This window comes from Vespa velutina, chromosome 3 (assembly GCF_912470025.1).
Source record: "Vespa velutina chromosome 3, iVesVel2.1, whole genome shotgun sequence".
NCBI lineage: Eukaryota > Metazoa > Arthropoda > Insecta > Hymenoptera > Vespidae > Vespa > Vespa velutina.
Window position 1 is genome coordinate 3,766,270 of NC_062190.1, and position 17,500 is coordinate 3,783,769.

General features: G+C 37.9%; 1 protein-coding gene and 1 long non-coding RNA gene across 10 annotated transcripts in view; one reads left to right on the top strand and one right to left on the bottom strand.

The window, feature by feature from the left end:
* The window catches only part of LOC124947620 (teneurin-a), a 487,449-nt gene that overhangs the window by 130,047 nt on the left and 339,902 nt on the right, over positions 1-17,500 (bottom strand). The gene's annotated exons all lie outside the window — the stretch shown is intronic.
* LOC124947628 lies at positions 11,917-15,390 on the top strand. Its single transcript, XR_007100458.1, has 3 exons — positions 11,917-12,442; positions 12,525-13,308; positions 13,381-15,390. It is a non-coding gene; the product is annotated as an uncharacterized LOC124947628 (long non-coding RNA).

The following is a 17,500-nucleotide window of genomic DNA, read 5'->3' on the forward strand; positions in this document are numbered from 1 at the left end:
GGTATACTTCAGATTATGGAAATTCCGAGAAACGATGGACCCTTCAAAGGGATACGAACGACGTGCATTCACTTCTCTTGCAGTATTGTTTACCTATGCTACTGCTTTACTACCAAGCCTCCCTTTCTCTATCTCTTTCTAGTTTTTATCCTTTTCAACGTCGTTTTGTCAGGTCGCTGTCCCTTTTTCGTGCCGTCCATTATTTGGAGCACCTTCGACGGGCACCCTACCACGTTTCGTTCGGATGGACGATCGACGAGCAAAGTGCCACACGTTCCAACTCCGTGTCGCGTCCGTTAACGATAACACTTCGGGATGGCTCGTGAAAGTCGTTGATTTTCATAGCACCACCGAACGATTTTCGACGAGCCGCTAACACGGATTTTCGATTTTCATTCGAAATTTCCAAGAGCTTTATCATGTATCTCTACTAAAACGAAGAGATTTTTATGAAGAATACCGAAGAGGATTAATACCTAGGTCCCGATTTCTTAACGATCCTTTTCAGAATGTTTAAAAAAGAATAAAATTCTATCATAGAAAAGAAGGAGTCGTAAGAATAGAGTTTCATTGGACTTATAAAAAGGACACACGGTGAATCCCTTTTGCGAAAGGTCGGCCGCCGTCTATTCTCGATGCGTGGTCGGAATCGATTCGAGTATCTCTCTTCTTTTTCTTCAACCAGGTGGAAAGTTCGAAAAGAAAAGTTTATTCTCCCTGTGCAAGGGAGTCGCGACATTTCGAATTTAAAGAACTTGGGAGAATTACTTTCAATGGAATATGTTTCTCCTATAGACAAACCAATACGCGCACCACGTACGTATGTATATACATAAGTATGTGTAAGTACATATGTACGTGTTTTTCTCTTTTTCTATCGAATTGAAACTATTATTCCTCTCTATATCTATATCGATCTTTCTTTCTTCTTACCAGAAAATTTTCCTTTTTCTTTTTGTTCATCTTGGAAACATCATCTTGTTCGAATTTCTCTCAAAAATATCTACGCTTCTCTTTTTCTCTATCCTAAAATCTCTATCCCGAGTCAAGTTGATTATCTTTTCTTACAACGAAGAAGAAGGGCTAGTACGCTCTGCTCCTCCGTAACCCGATAGTTTAGGGAGCTTTCAAACTTTCTCACTCCCTATGGACTGCTGGTAGTTTGTATAACAATGATTCGATCCTTCTCGCCGTGGCCACTTTTTCTTTCTTTTTTTTTCTTCTTCTTCTTCAAGCTCGGCACGTTACAAAGCGAGGCGTATCGTGCCCTAGATTCTCCTAAAAAAGAAGAAGAAAAAATAGAAAAATAGAAAAGAAAATCGAACAACAAGTTGACCTTTACTACACAAAGGTGAAAGAGTCCATTGTTACTACCGACATGAATTTCTTATTTACCTGCCTTCAACATTTAACGACTTTACGTCTACGTTATGTATTACAATAGATAAATATCTATTCGATGTAAAATTATACGTAATGTTGTTAACGTCGGATATTTTACAAGATTTTATTCATTGAACTTAAATTTACGTAAAATCGAATATATTATAAAAGCAAAATTTTTCGGATGGTTTCATGAAAACAAAATTTGAAATTAATCGAGAGGGAGAGAGAGAGAGACAAAGACAGGGAGAGAGAGAGAGACAAAGACAGAGAGAGAGAGAGAGAGAGAAAGAGTGAGAGAGAAAGAGAGAGAGAGAGAGAGAAAGAAAGAGAAAGGGAAACTAACGGTCAAAAAAAAAGGATAAGTATTGATAAAAAAAAAACAGAAGAATTTTGCAATCATTTTTAATAAATTATTTGTTTTGATTGGAATACAAATTATCATCTTCCTTTTTTCTCTCCTTCTATCCCTTTCTCTTCGTCTATTCATTTTATATTCGTAAGAAAGAGAGAACTCGACGTATGTACGAGATGGAAACACTCCGAGGACGATGCTCGGAATTTATTAACTCTAATTCCTTTCGCGTTACGGCCAAAGGTAAATCTCTCTCGCTCGTGCGCCATGTACGTCTACGCGCACTCCGAAGAATCTCGGAAAAATCTCAAGTATGTGTTCGCACAGCGTTAAGAACCCTGCTTGGAGACTTTATCGAAGACTTCGCGTACTCTAACAAATTTTATTTTGCCTTTATTCGATACCTTAGATAAGAAAACATCGGCCATTGTATTTGTATGCTGATATATATATATATATATATATATATATATATATATATATCAAATTACGTTGTTACAACATAAAAGATATATAAAGTGACTTTTTTAAAGATTTTGTTTCTCGCAATTTTAAGATAGATTTAATAATATCTAACAAATAAACAAATAACAAAAAATAAAAAAGCTATCTTAGAGACAAATTTTAGAGAAAAATATATCTGAATAATACTATTCCTTTACACGAGTGACGATTCTTACAGAAAGTACATTTAAATCATCCTTACTTGAGCTCGGAGCCATGATAAAAGCATTAAGAGAGACATACACACACGCGCGCACTCGTACCTGCAACAAAGAAAGAAGAGAATCCGATTAATATAAGAGCAAAGGCAAGGCGATCGTACGTAATGTTAGGGTCGTTGAAAGAAGAAAAAAGAGAGAGAGAGAGAGAGAGACGTTAATCTCTCCGTCATCGAACGAGGGATCTGCTCATTCTTCGAAGGACGACGAACTACGACGACGAGGGCCGTAGCTTAATCTAGATCGAGATAAACTCATCGACTCGCAGATAGGTTTCCGATGATAAAGCTTCGCGATCCCCTCTCGTCTGCAGGAAAGGGGAGGTTCGCATTACGAATGCAACGCCCGTTGCACCTTCTTTCGTCGCGAGCCACGGAATTAGTTTTATCGACGCACACGATACGCCTTGGGTACACGCGATCTCGAAGTACGATGCCCTACGGGAAAAAGGGCACACGAAAAACTAATCTACCGAAAAAGGAATGAACAACTAAACCGAAGTTGCTCTACGTGTTCCGAACTATCAATCAATTTATACAAAATTAAAATGGATTATCGGATACTGCTATAAGATCGAAAGTAGATTGAATGTTTCTAAATTGAACTCGATTTTCATTTTATTTTACATGATTACTCGAAGATCTAAAGAAATTGATAAAGAAAAAAAGAAAATGGAAGAAAAAGAACAAGTTGCAATTTATATAATTCTCTAATTAGATATCGCATTTGCAGTTAATGTACACGTGGAATTAATCTCGAACTAATCCATGTAAAGTTCTCAGAAATTACCACTAATCAACGTGACACAGATATGAACTTGCGATACTGTGGTTAATTAATTAATCGATTAGCATACAGATTCTGTTGACATTAACGATGGAGACGATTCCAAGAGCTACACACCCAATTGAAATCACCCGTAAGACTGCTTAGTTATGTTTACAAAGCTAATGTTTATATTACACCGACATACTTGATGAACAGTTAAATGACAAAGACGTTAAGACTTGTATCTGTTCGCTCGTTTCTTTTATACGTTAAATATTATTGAGTAATCAATTACCAAAATAGAACGAATTGTTTGTTTCTTTTTTTGAAAAAAAAAAACAAAAAAAAGAAAAAAAAAAGAAAAAAAGAAAAAAACATTTCTTTCCGATTAGAATATAATATAATATATCTTTTATGTACAATATATATTAACATACATTTTATAACTATGAAGTAAAAACATTTTTATGCGTTCATTAATTTTTAAATCCTCGTATAACAATATATTTAGATCTTGAGAAAAAACAACAAATTTTTCAACAAACTCAATCGACCAACGGTAAATGAAATGAATCCTCTTAAAAAAAAAAAAAAAAGAACGAAGGTACAACAATAAACGTTTAGTATTAGCATGAACCCTCTTTTCTTTTCTCTCTTTCATTATATGTGACGAGATAGAAAGAGACAGAGATACAAAGCAAAGACAAAGGAAAAAGAAAAAAGAAAGAAAGGAAAAAGAAAATATAAAAGGTTTTCACGGAGAGTGGGTAATCGCGAGTAAAACTAAATCTACGAGGATTTTCTCTTTGACGGGGGTGTATATGGCATGCGTAGTAGCCATGCTTGGATAGAGAGTGAGAGTAGAATACAACGTTTGTGAAAGAGCGACAGAGAAAGAAAAGAGAGACATCGTCTCGAGGATATACCAAGGTGTATCGTGAGCTTTGGGTTGGATAAATATACGGTGTGCACGAGCCAGCTAGCCAGTCAGCCAGCCAGCCAGCCAGCGCGCCAGTCAGCCAGTCGTCCAATGTAAAAGAGAGAAAGAGAGAAAGAGAACGAAAAGGTAAATGGATGGAGAGAGAAAGAAAGAAAGAGAGAGAGAGAGAGAGAGAAAGGGAGAGAGTGAGAGAACAACGAAGGGCAGAGAGGGAGCAAAAGGTTACGTTTTGCGGGCACGAACCTAACTCCCGGCTACGATATTCATATCTCGTTTTTATATCGCACGTAGGTGCTGGGAAGAGCCGACGATCCGTTCCATTTTCTACGTGTAAAAAAGCTTTTAGCTGAAAAGCATTGCTTCGAAAACGCGGAGTAGCCAACGGGAAAAAAAGAGAACGGACGAGAGAAAAAGAAAGAGAAAGAGAGAGAGAGAGAGAGAGAGAGAGAGAGAGAGAGAGAGAGAGAGAGAGAGAGAGAGAGAGAGAGAGAGAGAGAATGGATCGTAATTATCAGGACGGGCGATACGCATCGTATGCTTGCCGCGTGACCTGCTTAACGGTGTTTCGTTTCTCTTTGTTGGCAACGCTGAATAAATTACTTGAAATATGAATTACCGGGTTAATAGGAAAACGAAAAATCTGTTGGGCATGCCCGAAATCTTTCTCTCTCTATATATCTATATATTATATCTCTGGTACTTCACGTTCTGATTTTCTGTAAATATATATATATATATATATATATATATATATAGAGAGAGAGAGAGAGAGAGAGACGGAGGGGAGAAAGAAAGATGAACTTTAAACGTCCTTCTCTCGACGATTTTAAAATACGACTCTTGGGGAATCTTCGAGATTTTTCAAAAGAGAGAGAAGAAAGAAGAACGATTCAAGAAAGAGAAAAAGAAAGACAGTAGTTCTTAGTTGAAAACGGAACGATAAACTATATGAAAGGAAAGAGATGAAAGAGAGTTGGAAATTATTTTCTCGAATCGCGTAAGGGTTCTGCACAACAACGTCCGCGTCACGCGATCGTTTGAGTAACCTTCGAGGCAACGACGATGTCGAGAAAGACGACGACGACGCCAACGACGACCTCGCCGACGACGTTGAGTCTCTGAATGCTTAGCATTATCCTTGAACGTTTAGGTGCACGCGAGAGAGAAAGAGAGAGATAGAGAGAAAAAGAGAGAGAAAAAGAGAGAAAGAGAGAGAGAGAGAGAGAGAGAGAGAGAGAGAGAGAGAGAGAGAAAGCTTTCGTGACGATCTACTAACATTTCTTTTCAAAAGGCTAAGGAACAAGGATAATGATGATGGTCGATCGATTTCGACGGTCAAATTAACTTCGTAGAAATTTTCATTGCTCTTCAAAAACCTACACGATAGTTAATGGTTAAAGCTATCGATAGTTCAATGGGGGTTGAATTCATTAGCATACAGAGGGTAATCTTATCAATCTATATTGATATCTCGAAGAAACATTAATATCTATCTTATGTTAAACTTTATACCGATATAGATTATTATAAATAAATTTGAATATTCCAATGAACGAATTTCTTTTTTCTTTCTTTTTAAATAAATAATAGAACGTGTAAAATATCGTATTATTATCAATCTGCTTTCAATCGTTGAAAATTTAGGATGTTTCCCTATGATTATTGGTTGATTTTATCCGAGGCAAATTGTTTCAGGCACCACGAGGAAAGGCACGAAGCGTGAGATAGGATCTCCGGGTAAATACTTTTGGGAACGGGTACAAAGGCGATAGAACTCTCGTCGAGCAACCTCATCAAGAGGATTATACGATTCCTTTTCTCTCTCTCTCTCTCTTTCTCTCTCTTTCTCTCTTTCTCTCTTTTCCTAACACCGTCTTCTCGAGCATCCCAGGGCGATCCCTTGTGCAACCCTTTTCTTCGAGATCGAGTACCGGTTTCTCCTCCTTGTTCCCTTATCGAAGGATTAATATCTCGAGAATCATGTGTCATTCGCAAAAATTACTGGCTGTTGTATTAAGCTGTTTCGAACGTTTGAGGATTACGAGAGACATGACTAATATAAGGGTGAGATGTAAAAAGGGATATATTTTCTGCGTACTTATCTTGAAACTCATTCACGAATAACATCCTGATCATCCCACGATTTCTCAATACTCTTGATAAATATTCATCGAGTAAAAAATTATAATAAAAATATGATATGATACTTTTTCTTCTTGATTATAATCGAATCCTAATCATAGAACATTATATTATCTTCAAAATCCTCGACAGTCGTAGGAGCATTCTATGATTCCGAAGGCTTCATTATCGCCTTCTTCACAACCCACTGGCATCATCCTGGCCGGAGATTGCAATCAATGTCAGTGGGAATGGTAGGGCATCTCGCGCAAAGCTTTTCGGAGACTCACAGAAATGCCACAAATTACGAGGAGCGCCGTGCCTAGCTAGATACCACGAGAGCCAGTACAGAAACTGAAGCGTACCTGCACTAGAGAAAGAGAAAGAGAGAGAGAGAGAGAGAGAGAGAGAGAGAAAGAGAGGGATCGAAAGCCCGAGCTGCTAGAGAACGATGGTAGGCAGCGCTTTGTGCTAATCTTAATACCACGAGAGACAGAGATATAGCACGGAGTAGAGCAAGATGGATAGAGCAACAGAGAGAGAGAGAGAGAGAGAGAGAGAGATAGATAGACAGAGACAGAGAGATAGAGAAAGAGAAGGACCGAGTGGAGTGGGGCAGAGTACAGCTACTTCGAATCACTCGGCCACCCTCTACTTTACCCTCGTCTGTCCCTCTCCTTCTTCCCTCTACCACCCTCACCTTTCACCCCTGTTACTTTCTCTCTCTCTCTCTCTCTCTCTCTCTCCCTCTTTTCATTCTATAGCAGTACATGCGGGACCCTAACCACGGGCCGCCGCCGTTTCCTCGTGGTTTGATCTTTTGCCACCCACAAGCTCTCTCTCTTCCTACTGCCTCTCCCTTCGTCCTTCGACATTCCCTTTCTCTCTGTTTATATATATCTCTTTCTCTCTCTCTCTCTCTCTCTATCTCTCTCTCTCTCTCTCTCTCTCTCGCACGTTAATCCAACGTTTTGCGTTTCTAGGGCCCTCCGTGGAAGGCATTTCAGTATTCGAGTAATGAGGCGCAAACCTCCACGTGCTAATCCGTAGCCAACAGCAGAGCTACGGTCGCGTTCGGAGCTCTCAAGTATCGCAGTAACATCAAAATCATGTTGCCTGCAAAGCAAGAGAGAAAGAGAGAGAGCGAGAGACAGACAGAGAGAGAGCGAGAGACAGACAGACAGAGAGAGAGAGAGAGAGAGAGAGAGAGAGAGAGAGAGAAAGATGTTTCGTAGCTGGTGCAACGGATATCTTCATCTTGGAGAATAACCCCTGGAATCTAATCCTGCAAGCAGCTTTCCTCCTTTGGACTACCTCGCAATTTCCTCCGATTCGTCGTTTATGCTCTCTATCCCTTTCTGTTATCATCTCTCCCTTCTTTCCTTTTCTGGATTAATTACACGTGACCGAACGGAAAACGATTCGTCTTCAACTCACCGCGAGATAACTCTTATCTCAGCGCCCTTTCGATTTCTTTCTCCCTAAGGACGGAAGCTTTCATCTTTGCTACTCGAAAGAGGAGTTCTCGATAAAAGAAGAAAAGAAAAATAAAAGATCAGCATGTTTCGTTTACCGGATTCTTCTCTTTCTAGACTGAAATTTTTGGTATGATATCCCTTTGAATTGAAACTCTTATAACGAAGAAGCTGAACTACCAATTCTACCGCTACTATTACCGGATGATCTAATTTTCAACGTCGTTGCCCTGAAGGAACGACATACATACAAACTTATACATGAAACGTAATGTTCAAGAGCGAGGTAAACGTTATACCCCGCAGATATTAACCGAACGAGTAGAACGTGAATCTAAAATCGAGTATGTTCGACTTGAGTAAACAATTTGATTCTAGTTCACGATTGAACATTTGCCTCGTTTTAGAGAATGGGTTTCGTAAAGCAGTATAGAACGACGAACAATAGAAGAAAATCCCTGATCGTGAACGAAACGAAGGGCGATTGAAAGAAGAAAACGTGTGTGTGTTCGATGAAGGAGATACCAAGTAAATCGCTCTGGACGAGACTGGCGCGAAAATGCGTTGATTTAATATATCTCTCCCTTGGGATAAAGAGTGAGAGAGATAGAGGCAGAAAAAGAAAAAGCAAGAGAGAGAGAGAGAGAGAGAGAGAGAGAGAAAGAGAGACAGAGAAAGAGAGCAGGGATGGTTTTCCTCTGTGACAATGAACACCGAAGTATCTGACTGCTCTCGAGCGATCCGTTCGTCTCGTTCATTACGGACGGTTTGTTTATCTTTGCATCTGTCCGACCCGGTGATCCCTTAATAACCCTCGAGTAGCTTCAGGATCTATCCCTTGCTACGAGCAGCATCCCTAGGAACCCTCGAACCCTCGACGTACTCCTGAATTCAGCGGTTTACTCCTATAGAAAATGCATAATCAGGCCTCGCGAAACGAGCCGTCGAAGACCCATCATCCTCGTCCTCCTCGTTGTTGGTATACTTCTAGTCACTATTCTATAGTGAGTGAGTTAGTAAGTGAGTGAGTGAGAGAGATAGAGAGATAGAGAGAGAGAGAATCGTATGACGTTGCCTGCTCGAAAGGTACGACGCGACGGCTGAGGGATGCTGAGCTGGACCACGCCATAGGATAAGTAAAAGAGAGAGATAGAGACAGAGAAAGAGAGACAGAAATGGGGATGAGAGAGAGAGAGAGAGAGAGAGAGAGAGAAAGGGTTGAGAATCGAGACGCGGGAAAGTTGGTTCTGAAATCCAATTAATTCAGCCTCGAGCGTAGACAATGCTGCCGCCATCTTGATTTGGAAATCTAATTTAGCCGCTCTTTATTTATGATAACGCCCGGCCACTCATTGCACGTTGTCGTCGTCGTCGTCGTCGTCGTCGTCGTCGTAGCCTTCGTCGTCGTCGTCGTAGCCTTCGTCGTAGTCCTTCGTTGGTACTAAGAGAAGAGGGTTCGATAAAGGGTTGAAGATGACAAGTAGAGAAGCCGTCACGTTCAGTTCGCAATCGTCCTTCTCGCTAGCTCACTTCCCACGAGCGTTATCTTCGGCCACAATGCGATCCGATTTCGTTGATATTCGACGATACATCGTCGTGCGTATGTCTTTGTCCAATAATCCTCCTACTGCTGTACCATTCACCACTCACTCAGAGAAACCCTTTTAGCATCGCACAATACACTTTACAAGAGCGACTCTATGTCAATTATGTGATTAGGACGGATCTAGAATAGCTTTGGAAAAATATATTTGAAATGTGAAGAAAGAAGACCTTCAGTGAAAGTTTGTTTATATACATTAGATATTTATCGATAATCGAATTTATTAGCTATATTAATAAATATCAATTGTAATCGTTTGATTGTACGAGTTGATAATAGATAAGTCGAAGCATTGACACGATCGATTATTTAAACGAACAATATGATAATTATTCATCAATGCAAATAATGTCAATTATTTAAATGTATTAATAATAATGGAATAACGCTAAGTAGAAATACAAAATTAGCTTTTTTAGATTCAGTTTGTATAACACCGAAACATATGTCTTTTAAAACAAAGCATAAACGTGTAAAAACTCGACAATCAATTAGGAACGATCCTTGGCAATTATACCGTTGCAATGGAAACGTAGAAACGATATATTCCACTTATGATACGCTTCGTTGAACGACGGGTTCCGATAATCAATCCGTTTAGCGAAATAGGGCGTAGCCCATAGAGAAGTTTGTGACCCATAAAACGCAGAAAACGAGCGAGTCGATACATTATCTCATTTAGTCGCTCTTACGTTCCCAATTTCGAACAACGGCTTTTCCCCATGATTACTCAAGGACTGATCAAAGATTAGATCGTATCGTTTCCGATACTCGAGACAACAACAGCAACAACAACAACATAGAGCAAACATACGATGCACTTAATATTATTGACGATGCATCGATTCTTAGTTAAGATTACCAAGGGAGAAAAAGCGAGAGAGAGAGAGAGAGAGAGAGAGAGAGAGAGAGAGAAAGGGGGACAAAACATCAGGATCGACTGATTACGCTATAAAAATGTACCTAAAAGTGTTTTATTTCAATAGCTCAAAGAATTGAATGAATTCTTGATTTAATTCCATTCATATTTTTATCTTATCATCAGAAAGTTGTACATCTATTATCAAACGATAATTATTTCTAAATTAGTTACTTTATCTAGCAATGAAATAATAATAATTTGAAGAGAGTTTTGAAAAAATATTTTCTAATTTTTTTTATCAGCTTTTTTATATTAAGTTAATTAATTGTTACTTTCACTTGTTCAAAGATAAATGAAAACTATAATACTTATGATTATCTTCATTATGCTATCGACGTTATCTTGAAGGAGATTACATATTGGTTATATGCTAAGCTCGAGCAACCATAGTTAATCGATTTTATCCTTTAGGACGAGTTAATGAATTACCCTAATAACGAAGTCAGTCAGGAAAATATGTTTCAAGTTCAATTGAGAATAAAGAGAGTAACGATCGTAATGAAGTGTCGTTGTTTCATTGCATTACTTTTATCTACTATTTCTTATTTACTATGATTCAAAAAAATCATCACATAAACATTGAAATTATTTATCTATCTTATTTTTCATATGAATAACCTTAAGTGTTAATAAAAATTGTTAGATAAATGTTAGATAACTGATTTTAACGGGAAAATATTACGATTTTTTTTTTTGATTTAACATCAATTTTTTTCTTCTTTTTCTTTTTAATAAAAAATTACTTTATAATGGCAAAATAATCTATATAAAAAAATAAATAATCATTCTCTGAAATATATTTTTTTTTTCAACCCGAAAAAATCAGGCTATAGATTAATTCTAATTATTTATTTACTTATTTTAAATGTAACAATATAATGGATCATTGTCGTGATTCATCCATTAAAATTCCGAGATCGTTTCTCTGTTCTTTCGAGAAGTCAACGATAATCGTGACTATTAACTTGCTCGGCTGCTTTGTATCTCCACAGTCTACGGTAAGGAAGAAAACAGAGTCCCATTAACGAGTCTGACGTTTACGATTATGGACGAGAGATAAGGAGAGCGCGTCCTCCTATGAAGGATAGACAAATCAAGATTAAAGGTTTTGAACTTTCAAGGAACCTATTTATTTCTTTCTATTTATTCATTGAAACCAACTCGATCAGAGGATTTGATCTCTTAAGAAAAAACGAAGAGGAGATAGATAATCGGAATAATAGGCACGGTCAAACAGTTTGATCTCTTTTGGATTAATCATAAGTTTCTACCTCAATCCTTACTAGGTACTAACAAAAGAGAAAGAAAGAGAGAGAAAGACAAAGAGAGAGAAAGAGAGAGAGAGAGATAAGGAGAAAGAGATAGAAAACACGTTGCTTCATAAACGATGCGAGGAAAGTAAAAGGAAAGAATAGAAAAGAGAGAAATTGTGAAGGAAGATAAAGAAAGAGAATATACTGGTAAAAGTAGTAGTAGTAGTAGTAGTAGCAGTAGTAGTAGTAGTAGTAGTAGTAGTAGTAGCAGTAGTAGTAGTAGTAGTAGTAGTAGTAGTAGTAGTAGTAGTGGTGGTGGTGGTAATAGTAGTAGTGGTAGTGGTGGTAGTAGTAGTAGTGATGGTGGTAGAATCTGCTATGATGGTTTCTAGCAGAGTTGTACCAGTGATTCTGGTGGTGTTGGTAGTGGAGGAGGTGGTAGAAGTGGTGGTCGAGAAGAGGAGATGCTTCCGGGAGCCAAGAAGTACTTTCAACCACTTGCGTTCAATTACTAGTCCCGAGGTTATGGCGGGCTTCTCGTGTCGAGGCCGTAGGAGTGGTCTGCTCCTTTTCTTTCTTTCTCTCTCTCTCTCTCTCTTTCTCTCTCTCTCTTTCTCTCTCTCTTTTTCTCTCATTTTGTACAGGTATTACTGTGCGTGCATCGAATCACGAAGCCTCCTGTACGAATTTATCCGGAAGGCTGGCCACGTCGTTCCAGAGCCATACATCTAATAGACTAGGACTCCCTATCTCTCTCTCTCTCTCCCTCTCTGTCTCTCTCCCTCTCTTGACGAAAATTATCCGAACGAGAAGCATCGTCATGTACACTGCTTTGACAGACCTCTGTCCACTGATAGAGGAAAAGAATGAAGAGACTATAGAACGCAGCTTGGTTGCCAGGTAATCTTCGGTCTGTTGTTAAAAGACAAAGGATCTATTTTTAGGATCTTCTTGTAATTTACTCCAATTACCTAATTTTCAGAAAACAGAAGGTAGACTTGCAACAGGAAGAGAATCCGAAACGATGAGTGCATTTAATGGCTCGTCTCTCGAAGATGACACTCCCGAAGAAAGAATTTGTTTGTAGAGATACTCGATATCGAGGAATTCTTCGCTTTGGTAAACTTATATCGCTGTCTCTTTTGGCGAAGAGAGATCGACAACAGACAAGGAAAATCGTTCTCGTATACTACAACTGTCCGTGTGTCCCTTTGAAATTTGACGGCGTTGACGAAGTACATGTGTACCTGCCTGTCGCTAACCTACCTACCTTCGAGAGAAACGAATGAGAGGCAAACGACGAATTCGAGACTTGGAAACGGAAACCTCAGGGATTACAATAATTACGTGTGCTTGCTAATAAGCGGTTCCCTTCCGAATTTCCTCGAATTACAGAAGAGAGACACATGTATTATTTTGTATATGTATATGTACAAGGAACACCAGTACACACGTATGAAACTATGTTCGAGTTGATCACAGGTGAAACGGCGTGTTTTGTCATGTTAGAAAAGGAAGTCCAATAAGGGACATATTCTTCATGTTCTCCCTTGCGATTTCCTTTACATTCTTCTCTGACGTTGTTCCCTCGAAATCTTTTGTCCGTTCACACGAGACTCACGTCGGGTGTTGGTCGTTAAACTATTTATAACAACGACGATAATGTGTAGTTCCATCGATCATTCCAGGTGAATTCAAATTGAAAAAGAAAAGAAGAAGAAGAAAATAATATACCTTCGCCGAAAGGAAGAAAGAAAAAGAAAAGTGTTGGTTAACCTTTTACCTTTTATAATATATTATGAATGACTTTTTCTATGAGAGATATATCTACGTTGCAGGTGAAACAAGAAGAAAAGGAGGGAGTAAAAATTATGAAAAGGTTAATAACGTCGTGTTTCGAAGATGAGAAGGCTGCAAAATTGGTATTAGGGTGAAGTATGAGACTGTGAAGGGTGAGTAGTGCGTGAAGGGAAAAGTGAAAGAGAAACAGAGAAAGAGAGATTTCAAGCGGCAATTACCGGGGCGTGGACTTGCCCTCCCACGAGAGAGACAGAGAGATAGATAGATAGATAGATAAATAGAGAGAGAGAGAGAGAGAGAGAGCAAGAAAAAAGGGACATCCGGTCTGTTATTCATTCAAATTAAACTCCTGAATGTTTCAACGTCCATCAAGCACATCATAAAATCTGTCATTTTATAACTACTACAGGCAGTATAATAAAATGGGTCAATGGATCCTGTAGCTTGTATCAAGATAAGTTTCGAAATGCTCTCGTTCGCAAGCACAGTCCGCGAGAGCAACCATCCAACCAACCAACCAACCAACCAACCAACCAGCTAGCCAGTCAGCCAACCAGCCAGCCAGTGAGAGGTTCTACTACGTCGCTTTAGTCTTCGTCCTCATCGTTTAGTCGCGCATGACAGTTCTCGCGCGCGCTTTACGCTTCATTACGAGAGATTGCGGGCTTCGTGTTTCGAGTGCATCATCGTTACTGGCATTCAAAACTTCATGGAAGATTAGCGCGGCGTATTCGACCACCTACCTACGTGCCAGTATTTTCCGCGAATTACGTCGCGTTGAAGTGTATCCTTTTTAACTAAATGCATAGATGTCCCTATATAAATATAATCTTCGTATGTATGTACATATATGTATGTACATACGTTATACGTATTAATATAACGAAAAGATTTTTTTTCGAGGCCATAACTTTTTTTTCTCTCTATACTTTCCTCTCGTAAAATTTTTCATTTATATATCACTATTGATAAATATGAATTTAAGTTAAGTCAAATAATAACTATGGATTATAGATTAGATCTCTGATCGAATTATCTTCGAATACAAGCGATTCCATTTGATTAAGAAACAGAAATAAGATCGAATGATTCAGCCTACTTACGGAACATACTTATCTCGTCATGCTGAACCTGGCACAATGGGAAAGATATAAATCAAGGAGACTGACTTTGCTAGTTTGACCCCCTTTTACGCCAAGGGTGTCGATGCGCTTTGAAACAATTCTACTCTTTTTCTCTCTCTCTCTCTCTCTCTCTTTCTCTCTCTCTCTCTCTCTCTCTCTATCTATCTATCTATCTCTTTTGTTCTTTCTCTCTCTCTTTCTCTCCCTCTCTTTCTCTCTCTCTCTCTCTCTTTTTATTTTTGTACGTCTATCAATTATTAATACGACCTTTTCGCTAATGATTCTGGCTTTTAGCAGAGAAAATAAAATTATCATCGTTTTCTTGCAAGTGATCCTTCATATCTTTGTTTTTTTGTAGCTTTTTATGAAAAGACAGAAAGAAAAAGAGAGAGAGAGAGAGAGAGAGAAAACTCGATGATCTTTGATCATCGCAGAAAAAGTCAAGTTTCTTAAATTGACGAGAGACTTTGTCGTCTCGTCGCTTCTTTTGCGAGCCAAACGTCCAAATATATTCAACGAGAAAATGTTCTTTCAACACATCACGATAAAGTGCGAAAAAGATAGAAAGAGAAACTGGGAGGATCTCTAGGCGTTGCAATAAAACTAAACTCGATGACATACATAATATAGTGAAAAATATAAAACCGGTGACAAGCCGACGGAAAAGGAAAGTAGCGGTGAAATGATGAATTTTTAAAACGTCACTTGCTAGGAGTCCAACTCCGAGACCTCGTTTGACCCGTCTCCTCTTTTTTCCTCTTTTTTTTTTCTTTTTTCTTTTTTTCTCTTCTCGCGATTCAACCTTCCATGTTTTTTATTTTTTTCTTTTACCCTCGTTGCGATCAACTTGACACTTTGAAAAATATGAATTTTCTTTTTTAGATTCTTGCATCCCTTTTCGCAGCTGATTTTAGCGATGTTTTTAAAAACAATATAAAGATTCTGTAAATAAAATTATTATTGATCTAATAAAAAATATCTCGTTATTTTATTTCGATATTATTATTATTATTACTATTATTATTATTATTATTATTATTATTATTATTATTATTATTATTATTATTATTATATAAAAGAACAAAGTCTGTGAGTACAAGGAAGTTTAAGTGTATTTGAAGCTCATCATGAAAACAGATGCGAAAGATATACGATGATAGGGACTGAATCATAGATTTTTAGATTATAGGGTGACCGAAGGGAAAGCGAGAAGACTTCGTTGAAAAGCCAGAGCGTCGGAAAGAGGAAAAGGAGGAGGAGATGCGCAAAGGTAGGGAAAAAAAGTGATGGTACGACAGGAAGAGAGGAGAGAAGGAGAGATAGAGTTGATTTAGCAGCGTCTGTTGCTGACGGGCCGACTCTGTAATTTTGTTACTTCATTTTTCCGGAGGAATAAAATCGTCGTCGGACGTAATGGAAGAGTGGAGGGCTTGAGAAAAATAAAGAGAAAGTGAGCAAGAGAGAAAGAGAAAAAAAAGAGAGAGAGAGAGAGAGAGGAAGAGAGGAAGGTGTCGTAATGCTTCAGATTTCGTTCAAGCGATTTCAAACGGAAGAAATATTAGAGGATTCGATTGGCAGAACGAAGAAGAAATCTTGCTTGTTTTCTCATTCCAACGATGAAATAATTTCTTTATTCTTTTTTTCCTTTTTATTAATCTCTTGTCGTTCACGAAAAAAAAAATAAATAAATAAAAAAGAAACTCTAATTAATATAATATAATCGTTAAAGATTTACTTAGCGAAGTTTGATTAATTTCATATGAAATTTGATAACAAAGAAAAAAGTTTATAACGTATTAAGCCACAAAAGAAAGTTTTTTAAGATCATCGATCATGCGATTGTAAGTAGAGAAGTTTACTCGGACTTTTCTAAATTCCATAGAAAAATGAAAAAAGATAAAGTAGGAGGTACGTAGATAGAGAGAAAAACATGAAAAAGAATCCGTCGAAGGATGAAAATTTTCAAGGAAGTATTTCGTACAGGGTGCATCCTCTCAGAACTATTCTTCCTAGCGGTTTCCAATATCATCAAAAATCTTGTCGGTACTCATCTTCTCTATCCACGAATTCTCCGTTTCCGTATCTCCTTCCTCCTTGCGTGGCTCTTCATCTTTCATTGGAATCAGGTTCGCCGTTGGCGGTTCATAAATAGTGAAGAGAGCGTCGAGTTTCTTCGTCTCGCGTCTACCAGAAAGACGAAGAGGACACGAAGAGGCGAATTTTCGAGGTCGAGCTCTCTTATTTTCAGAAACGACGATTAATTCTCTACTTCGAACGAGCTGACGAGAGAGAAGATGGCGTGGCCTACGAGAGAAGAAAAAGATAGAGGAAAAGAGAGAGGAACCCTCGAACGAGAACGATGAGAGATAAAGTGGGAGGGAACGATGACGGGAGCACTTTGATGTCAGGAAACTCGATTAAAAATCTCCGCGCCTGATTCTCCCTCTTCCCCGTTTTCCTCCTTCCCTATTCCCATTTCTTCTTCTTTCTCATCTTACCAGTCTCGATCGTTCCTTCTTTTAACTTTATGAAGAATCGTATGAGCGATTCCTTTCCTTTCGATTTAATTCTTTAAAAACGTTAACGACGAGAAACGTGATCAAGTAGGTTAGTTTAAAGGAGAAATATTTATTACACGATATAATATAACGATTTATAACGATTTTTTAAATGTTTTCATAAAATAATAAATGCATTTTATAAATATAATATAAATCGAATACATTTGTTTATACTATTTTACAAATTCAAATGAAAATCTATTCGTGAAAATAAATTCGTTATATATTAACACGAAAAGAATGAGAATTAATTAATACACTGTGTGGCAGCTTTATTGTTTAAAATTCAAAAGAAACTTGGTCGATCATTGACCATGTAAAGGAATGAAACAAAAATGATGAAAAAATAATAGAAATAAAATTAAAAGAAAAATAAAAAAGAAAGAAAAGAAAAGAAAAGAAAAGAAAAGAAAAGAAAAGAAAAGAAAAGGTGGGAAATACACTTGAAATAAAGGATATTATTACTTTTAACG